Source organism: Argopecten irradians, chromosome 5 (genome assembly GCF_041381155.1).
Source record: "Argopecten irradians isolate NY chromosome 5, Ai_NY, whole genome shotgun sequence".
In the NCBI taxonomy this organism is placed as follows: Eukaryota; Metazoa; Mollusca; class Bivalvia; order Pectinida; family Pectinidae; genus Argopecten; species Argopecten irradians.
The window spans coordinates 41433111-41441735 of record NC_091138.1 but is presented as its reverse complement, the minus strand read 5'-3'; the positions used below and the strand labels follow the sequence as shown (position 1 = coordinate 41441735).

General features: G+C 38.6%; 1 long non-coding RNA gene across 1 annotated transcript; it reads right to left on the bottom strand.

The window, feature by feature from the left end:
* Positions 1-2778: 2778 nt before the first annotated feature.
* On the bottom strand, positions 2779-7758 carry LOC138323885 (uncharacterized). The gene is made up of 3 exons (XR_011208601.1): positions 7180-7758; positions 6209-6647; positions 2779-4875 (listed from the first exon to the last, which is right to left on the bottom strand). It is a non-coding gene; the product is annotated as an uncharacterized lncRNA (long non-coding RNA).
* Between the last annotated feature and the right edge of the window lie 867 nt (positions 7759-8625).

Sequence of the window (8625 nt, the reverse complement as noted above, 5' to 3'; positions counted from 1 at the left end):
TCGAGAAATTAGTCACTTTTTTTCCAAAATCCAATAAGTAACGAATGTTCTATAATGTCACAAAAATTGTGGTTCGTCAAAGTAATTCCAAAAGACTCTGTCTAACTGAGTTTAAAACCACATTTTGTAGAGACAGAAATACTTCACGCCTTCACGCTTTCACAGTGCCACCGGAAGTCCGTAACCGGAGGGGTTGGTAAGACTTTGATTCCCGTAACCGGAGGGTTGGTAAGACTTTGATTCCCGTAACCGGAGGGGTTGGTAAGACTTTGATTCCCGTAACCGGAGGGTTGGTAAAACTTTGATTCCCGTAACCGGAGGAGTTGATTAGACTCGTAGTCCCGTAACCGGAGGGGTTGGTAAGACTTTGATTCCCGTAACCGGAGGGGTTGGTTAGACTTTGATTCCCGTAACCGGAGGGGTTGGTAAGACTTTGATTCCCGTAACCAAGAGGGGTTGATTAGACTCGTGGTCCCGTAACCGGAGGGGTTGGTAAGACTTTGATTCTCGTAACCGGAGGGGTTGGTAAGACTTTGATTCCCGTAACCGGAGGGGTTGGTAAGACTTTGATTCCCGTAACCGGAGGATTGGTAAGACTTTGATTCCCGTAACCGGAGGGGTTGGTAAGACTTTGATTCCCGTAACCGGAGGAGTTGGTAAGTAAGACTTTGATTCCCGTAACCGGAAGGGTTGGTAAGACTTTGATTCCCGTAACCGGAAAGGTTAGTAAGACTTTGATTCCCGTAACCGGAGGGGTTGGTAAGACTTTGAGTCCCGTAACCGGAGGGGTTGGTAAGACTTTGATTCCCGTAACCGGAGGGGTTGATAAAACTTTGATTCCCGTAACCGAGGGGTTGGTAAGACTTTGATTCCCGTAACCGGAGGGGTTGATTAGACTCGTAGTCCCGTAACCGGAGGGGTTGGTAAGACTTGATTCCCGTAACCGGAGGGGTTGGTAAGAGTTTGATTCCCGTAACCGAGGGGTTGGTAAGACTCTGATTCCCGTAACCGGGGGTTTGATTAGACTCGTGGTCCCGTAACCGGAGGGGTTGGTAAGACTTTGATTCTCGTAACCGGAGGGGTTGGTAAGACTTTGATTCCCGTAACCGGAGGGGTTGGTAAGACTTTGATTCCCGTAACCGGAGGGATTGGTAAGACTTTGATTCCCGTAACCGGAGGGTTGGTAAGACTTTGATTCCCGTAACCGGAGGGGTTGGTAAGACTTTGATTCCCGTAACCGGAGGGTTGGTAAGACTTTGATTCCCGTAACCGGAGGGGTTGGTTTAAGACTTTGATTCCCGTAAACGGAGGGGTTGATTAGACTCGAGGTTAGTCCCCGTAACCGGAGGGGTTGGTAAGACTTTGATTCCCGTAACCGGAGGGGTTGGTAAGACTTTGATTCCCGTAACCGGAGGGGTTGGTAAGACTTTGATTCCCGTAACCGGTTGGGGTTTGATAGTAAGACTTTGATTCCCGTAACCGGAGGGGTTGGTAAGACTTTGATTCCCGTAACCGGAGGGGTTGGCAAGACTTTGATTCCCGTAACCGGAGGGGTTGGTAAGACTTTGATTCCCGTAAAACGGAAGGGTTTGGTAAGACTTTGATTTCCGTAACCGGAGGGGTTGGTAAGACTTTGAGTAACGGAGGGTTGGTAAGACCCGTTTGGTACCAGAAGATGACACAGAGTTAGTCGCCCTAGCACGGTCACGTAACGTCCCGTTACCAGAAGATGACACAGAGTTAGTCGCCCTAGTACGGTCACGTTGGTAAGTCCTCCAATACGACCCTCCCTCATCCCCACGCACTCTCAGATATATCCCATTGTTTTTTGTAGTGAATTTGTGACTCGGAATACTGTAACCCTCACAGACTGGAATCGTTGTACATTTCCCCAGCTCTTCTAGTTTACGGAACACCCAAAGTCTCCTGTTATCGGCTGAGTACCAGACTCTATTAATTTTAACCACAGTTATAGTCGGTATGGTCAGGGTGCTACACTCACCCGTCAAAAGGTCATCCAATGTTTCACCGATTCTTTTTGGCGTGGCAGGACCTTTTGTCAAAAACATTATTGATAGAATCCTGTGAAAAACGTATTTCGCTTGGCCGTAAGTGCATTTTCTTCCTGCTCGATATATACAAGCCTTTATGACGGAAGTCTATATTGTTTCGTTTGGGAAATGCAGTTTCACTTTCGTTTTGGAAATTGACCATAGTGAGCGTAAACATCAAAGTCTATGTGACATGCAGATATCTAGTCTTTATCTTCCCTGTATTTCATTTGTTAATTTTCCACATATGTTTTATACTTAGGTATTACCTTATAACAATGATAAACATGTATCTATTTTTAGAAAATTTGGATCGTTGTACTGCATGGCCCTGCTCGAACTTCTATAAAACCCTAATTATCTTCTCCGAAGTTAATAGTTTTACTTTCGCTTTAACGAACCCCACCTGTAATTACCGTTTCATAAAACCACTCTTATCATCACGTTTATACATTACTGTCGTTTTCATTAATAAACATATCAATATATGGATGCATTTTATTTTTGACTAATCTAAAAATCTACATTAATTCAATATCTATAAGTTTGCCTTTTAAGGCTAAATTTGAGGAAGTGTCTCCTAAATTCGTACATACCGTAAACCAACTTTCGCGTTCGATTTTTTTGCGTATTTTGCGGGCGATGTAAATTCGCAAAAATAAATCGCGCGGGAAAAGATTCTACAACAAGTACTGTAGCGTTGTTTAATCGCCGTGAACATTTTATTGGTCATGAAAATGAAAAAATATAGATACAGTATATAAACACTACAATTACCATTTAGAATTCTGATGAAGTTTTAAGGACGATTTCTAATATAGATATGCAGTATCGATCGTCACTTACTCTCATTGAGAGATTTATTCCGACTTGATTGTGCATTTTTATACTTGTGATCCATAGATGAAAGTAGATGAAATCTTATCTCCAAACCTACATATTGATGATGCACTTCTATACACTCTTCCAACTGCTGTACGAATTTCATTTTCATTGTAATAGACCTTGGTTGTGCACTTATGAGTTTGATCACATTATTGCGTCTATGGATTTTCCACAGATTAAAGGGCACTTGTCACCTATAACTTTAACGGCAGTTCTAAGCAATGATTAGATACTAGTTACATTAACTGTTCTGATCGTAATGCCGACACATCAAAATCTATAAAACATCGACCTCAACATGATAAAACATCTAAAATTGAAAAAAGCCAAACTTGCAACAACAGTAATAATTCAATAACTTGAAAATTATATCCCCATCTCTTATAATGTATTGAAAATAACTCATTTTATGTACATTTCCATTGATTTGTCGATGAAATATTTCTCCAAATCAATACGAATGTTCCAGTCAATTACGAGTGGTTGATATAGAGGTATGAAAACTCTATATAAGCTAATCAACTTGTTGTATTTAAGCATTGAAGTCACTATTTTTTATCGGGATATGAAAATCATTTTTTTCGCAAACTGTGAATCCGCGTAGCGGATTCTCATAAAAGTTTCCAAACAAAATTTCTTTCATACCCCGATGGAATTAAAAAATAGTGACTTCAATGCTTATAATTAATTTTCCAGGCTACTTTATAAAATGAAATACGTTTACACGTTTCATTGATTTTTCCAAGGGATTATATTTGCCAAATCAATACGCAACGTAAATGTTTCTATTGTGACGTCACGATAACGTTGGATTTCCGCGCCATTCCCGGATTTTGTTTTCATCGTGGAGTGCAAAAAATAGATAGGTCAATCAGAAAGCTAGAAACAAAGAAAAAAATATTATTCTACGTTCAAAGAACGACATGAAATGAGCAGATTACAAATTAACAAAGATTAGCATGATATATTTTATTTTGCACGTATACATTATCCAAGTTCGATAAAAAAATAACATACGTTTCAACAAGGTCAACGACGACGACACCAACAACAGCAACATCAACAACAGCGAAGACTACTCTGACCTGATAAAAGCATTGACACACTGGTTTGCTACCGAGTCCTATCAATGGTGATCTGCTGATTTTGGCGTTTAACGCTTGTGGAAGTACAGCGACAGCGCGATTCACAAACGATAAAAATCAGTTTTACAATGTATGAAAGAGGAACTCCCATAACATTTCTTACAAAAACGTAACCATTCTTGAAAGATAAAAAAACAGACCCATAACCTTTCTATGAAAGGAAGATAAAAATCGAAATAAATGAATGAAAAAAACCACAACAAAAATCAACAACATAACATTACTGTGCATACATTTAAAACAATCCAACAATACTATGCTGAAAGACAAAACAATAACACAATTATTACGAAAGGAGAAAACATATCATTAACATGAAAACATGAGAAAATATTTTCGAAAAGCAAAACTATTTTTTTCTCAACAACTACTATTCAAACACATACGATAATTAATTAACAAACGCAGTTGCTCTAATCTCCAGTATAATCCTCCTTCGTCAGAAAGTACCCTAACCGATCTTCCATTGTTTTTGGTTGTGAGCTTTCCTTCGGGAAATGTATCAACTTTTATTACCGGAATCTTTTCAAATTTTCCAAACTCCTCAAGCTTACGGAAAACCCACAGTCGCCTGTTATTGTTTGTGTACCAGGCCCCATCTTTTCTAAATATAGTTATTGTCGGTATGTCAAATATGGAACACTTTCCTAACATTAATTCGTCCAATGTCGCACCGATCTTTTTTTCCGGCGTGCTCGGAACTACTGCTGAAAACACTTGCGATCGATTCCCCCGAGAAACGTATTTTACTCGGGCATGCCATGGTTATTGAAGTCGCAGAACTCTGTCTGGACCTGTAACAGATAAAGATATATGTCAATTTTTATTTTACCATTTTATTTATATGTGCCGTAACTAAGCGAAAATTTTGACACGTCTTGTTTTCTTCAGAAAGTTATTAAAACCCATGAGGTTTAATGATAATATTAAGCTGTGAAAATCATTCAAATGGACAGACAAATTTACTGTATGGGATGCCTTACACACGTTAGTTACAACACAGACATTATGCACTGTAAAAATAATGTGTTTATGTCTTATGTATTTAGATGGAAACATACTGTTATAAATCATTTCATAATTACTAATAACACTGTAAAAATGTGAAATGCAGTTATAGACACTTGACTTGATGGTTTCACCGTATGTAACCCCTTCACTTTACTGTAGATGTAAATAGAATGATATTTGACAATACTGCCAAAATCCTTTTCAGCTCTTATTTGCACTAATAAAATTTAAAAAAAAATTGCATCGAAAGTGAAAATATTGTGATTCTCACGATGTTGGTAAATCCCCTAACAATATTTACAACATTTATGTTGGTTGGACTGACTGACTGGGCCCAAGAAGGGATCCCTTAACTTAAAATTATCCATAGGAAACCATGACGGTAATAAGGAAGGCTCCTTAACTTAAGATTTTTCTTTAAATTCCATAATGGTTTCCTATAGAGAATTTTAAGTTAAGGGATTCCTTAAATTTAAGGAATGTTCATAAAGCTTGTGCCTGGTTAGTTTGGTGTTACGTCCTATTAACAGGGTCAAGGACGGCCTTCCCTTGCCTATACGTCTTGAAAAGTTGAGAGCCATAACAATCGGAACATCCTATCTCGTACCATCCCGATGAGTTCCGATTGAACCAGATGTGTAATATTAGACCATGGAATCATTTTGTTTCCATGGTGATAGTTACTGAAGCATGCAAAGTGCCAAAAAAGATATTCATATGTTAAAATAATTGAACCAGGTCCCAAAACCACGATGTTATCGATCATTTTAGAAAATATGTGTATCGTTACCTAGTCTGCGTGGTAACCGAAATTCGGCAACAACGCATGCAGATCTAGGCATGGTCAAAATTATTGCGACCAAGGCCATTGGAATTTACCGTACAATCTATTTATATGGCCAGAAAGAAGGACGGACGGACGGACGGGACAGAGGAGCAGATTCTAGTATACCCCCTAACATAATTATGGGTGATGCTGGTTATAATAGGGTTACAGCCTAAGGTATAATCTAAGGTGTCATTGTACTGTTGAAGGGAATCATACGACAGAATCTATACTCATATAATTGTTTTATAACGTATGCTATCTTACTGAACTTTGTCATTGTTACGTACCCGGATCTTCGATCATCAGGAACACTGCTGTTGGGTTTATAAACCTTCCAATGACACCCGCCTTCATCACGGAGGACTCGTATTGACATGCCATTGTTCTCTGTTGTAAATGTTCCATCGGGAATCTCATAGCCTTGTTTTACAAGAACGCTATCACATCTTCCTAGCTGTTCAAGTTTCCGGAAGACCCCACAATCTTTTGTTATTGACAGTAAACCAGTGGTCATTCTTTCTAACCACAGTTATTGTAGGAATATCTGTAACGCTACACAGTCCTATCAACAAGTCATCCAATGTTTCGCCTATCTTCTTACCGCCATGCATGGTGCTCTTGTTAAAGACACTTGCGATAGATTCCTTGGAGAAACGTATCCTACTTGGGCGCAGAAAGAAAGGTGTGGAACTAGGCCGGGTGGCTGAAGTTGATGAATATTTTCGCCTGCAACAATCAAGAGATATTTTAACGTTTCCTCCACATAAATTCCAATTAATGCCATAAAATGAAATGATCATGAATATGACAATGCATTATTTTATTATATTCTTCAATATTATTATGTGGAGATCCAACTTTGAAAAATGCATTACCACAGTTTACAGCATGTGGTGGATAACCCACAGAATAATGCCATACAAATATGTGTCACATGTAAATTAGGAAATATGGGTTTTGTACGATCTCAGGTATGGAAAAGTCAGAGGTCATTTGCCAGATTCTTCAGGTTTGCCATTTCTTATCGCCCAAAGGCACCCAGCGCGCATACTTTTGAACATAGATCACTTATTTGTTTGCACATACTCAAATCACGCTTACCTAAATTAAATCATATAAATTTTATAGAAATGGCTTTGTGAAATATACGTGTATATTATAAAGTATACTTCACAAACCCCTATCCCTCCTACTCCCCTTTAAAATGACAACAAAAATAAACAAAATGTTTAAATTTTTTATATAGTAAACAATGTACCTGTCTATGGACAAGCTGGAAGAGCTTGTACAAGGTTCCTCGTCTCTGTAAACCACACTTGACACGAGAGAAGATGCAGTGTTCCTTTGAGAGTGAAACAATTTGTTTAGACTCTGAGTCCCGTAACCAGACGCTGACACAGAGCTAGGCCGGCTATTGCCATGTCGGTAAGTCCTCCAAAATAACCCTCCAGCATCACGACGTACTCCGATTGATCTCCCGCTGTTCCGTGTAGTGAATTTTTCTGTTGGGATACTGTAACCCTCATAGACTGGAATCGTTGTACATTTCCCCAGCTCTTCTAGTCTACGGAACACCCAAAGTCTTCTGTTATCGGCCGAGTACCAAACTCCATTCATTTGGACGACTGTAATAGTCGGTATTTGAGATATTGTACACTGATCTCTCAACAACGCATCCAATGTATCACCGATTCTTTTACCGGCATGAAGGGACCTTTTATCAAAAACATTATTGATGGAATCCTGTGAAAAACGAATTTCACTTGGCCGTAACTACATTTTCTTCCTGTTGACACAAGTCTTTAAAATGGAAGTCAGTATGGATTCTGGGAAATCCAGTTTTACTTTCGTTTTGGAAATCGACCGTGTCAAGGCTATGTGATATGCAGAGGTCTAGTCTATACATTTTCTGTATTTCATTTGTTCATTTTCCATGTATGTTTTAGATGTATAAAATAATAAAACATTCTGTCAATAACAGTGAATGTAATTCATATGAATATTTGCATAAAATCGATCTTCATGTTGGGTTTGGGTTTTATTAGTTTAACGCCCTATTAACAACCGGGTTCATGTAAGGATGAGCCAGGTGTGTACCCGAGGAAAAACCATCGACCAGCGGTCAGTGCCTGGCAACTGCCCCACATGGATTTCGAACTCGCAACCCAGAGGTGGAGGGTTTGTGGTAATATATCGAGATATCTTAACAACTCGATCACTGCGGCTCCATATGTCTTCATGTGTCAATGCAGTATGCCATTGCGAATAGAGGGATCCAAATGCTATTATATATATATGTATTAAAAAATGTAATCTACAACAACGTAACTGGTTGAATCAGTCAAAAGTATCACAGTGATTTCACAAACTAATGCTAAGAAAAATATAATCTATATAAATCTATTGCATATGTACACTTATAAAGTTCAACTGATAAATTATATACTACATGCAATTAACAAATACATGCATTTTCTGAACTAAGGCGTAACAAAACAAAGACATATACACCCATGCTTAATACTAGGCTATCTAAATTACTACTTTTTATGGGTGATATGTATGTAATACAAATATATGATCATATAACATGTTAGGTTAGCTTAATTAAAAACTTCAATTGTTCTAACCAACAAAAATGTTCAGGAATACCCGAGTGACAATGCATCATTTTGTTCCGATGCAGGTTATGTACGATCTTATT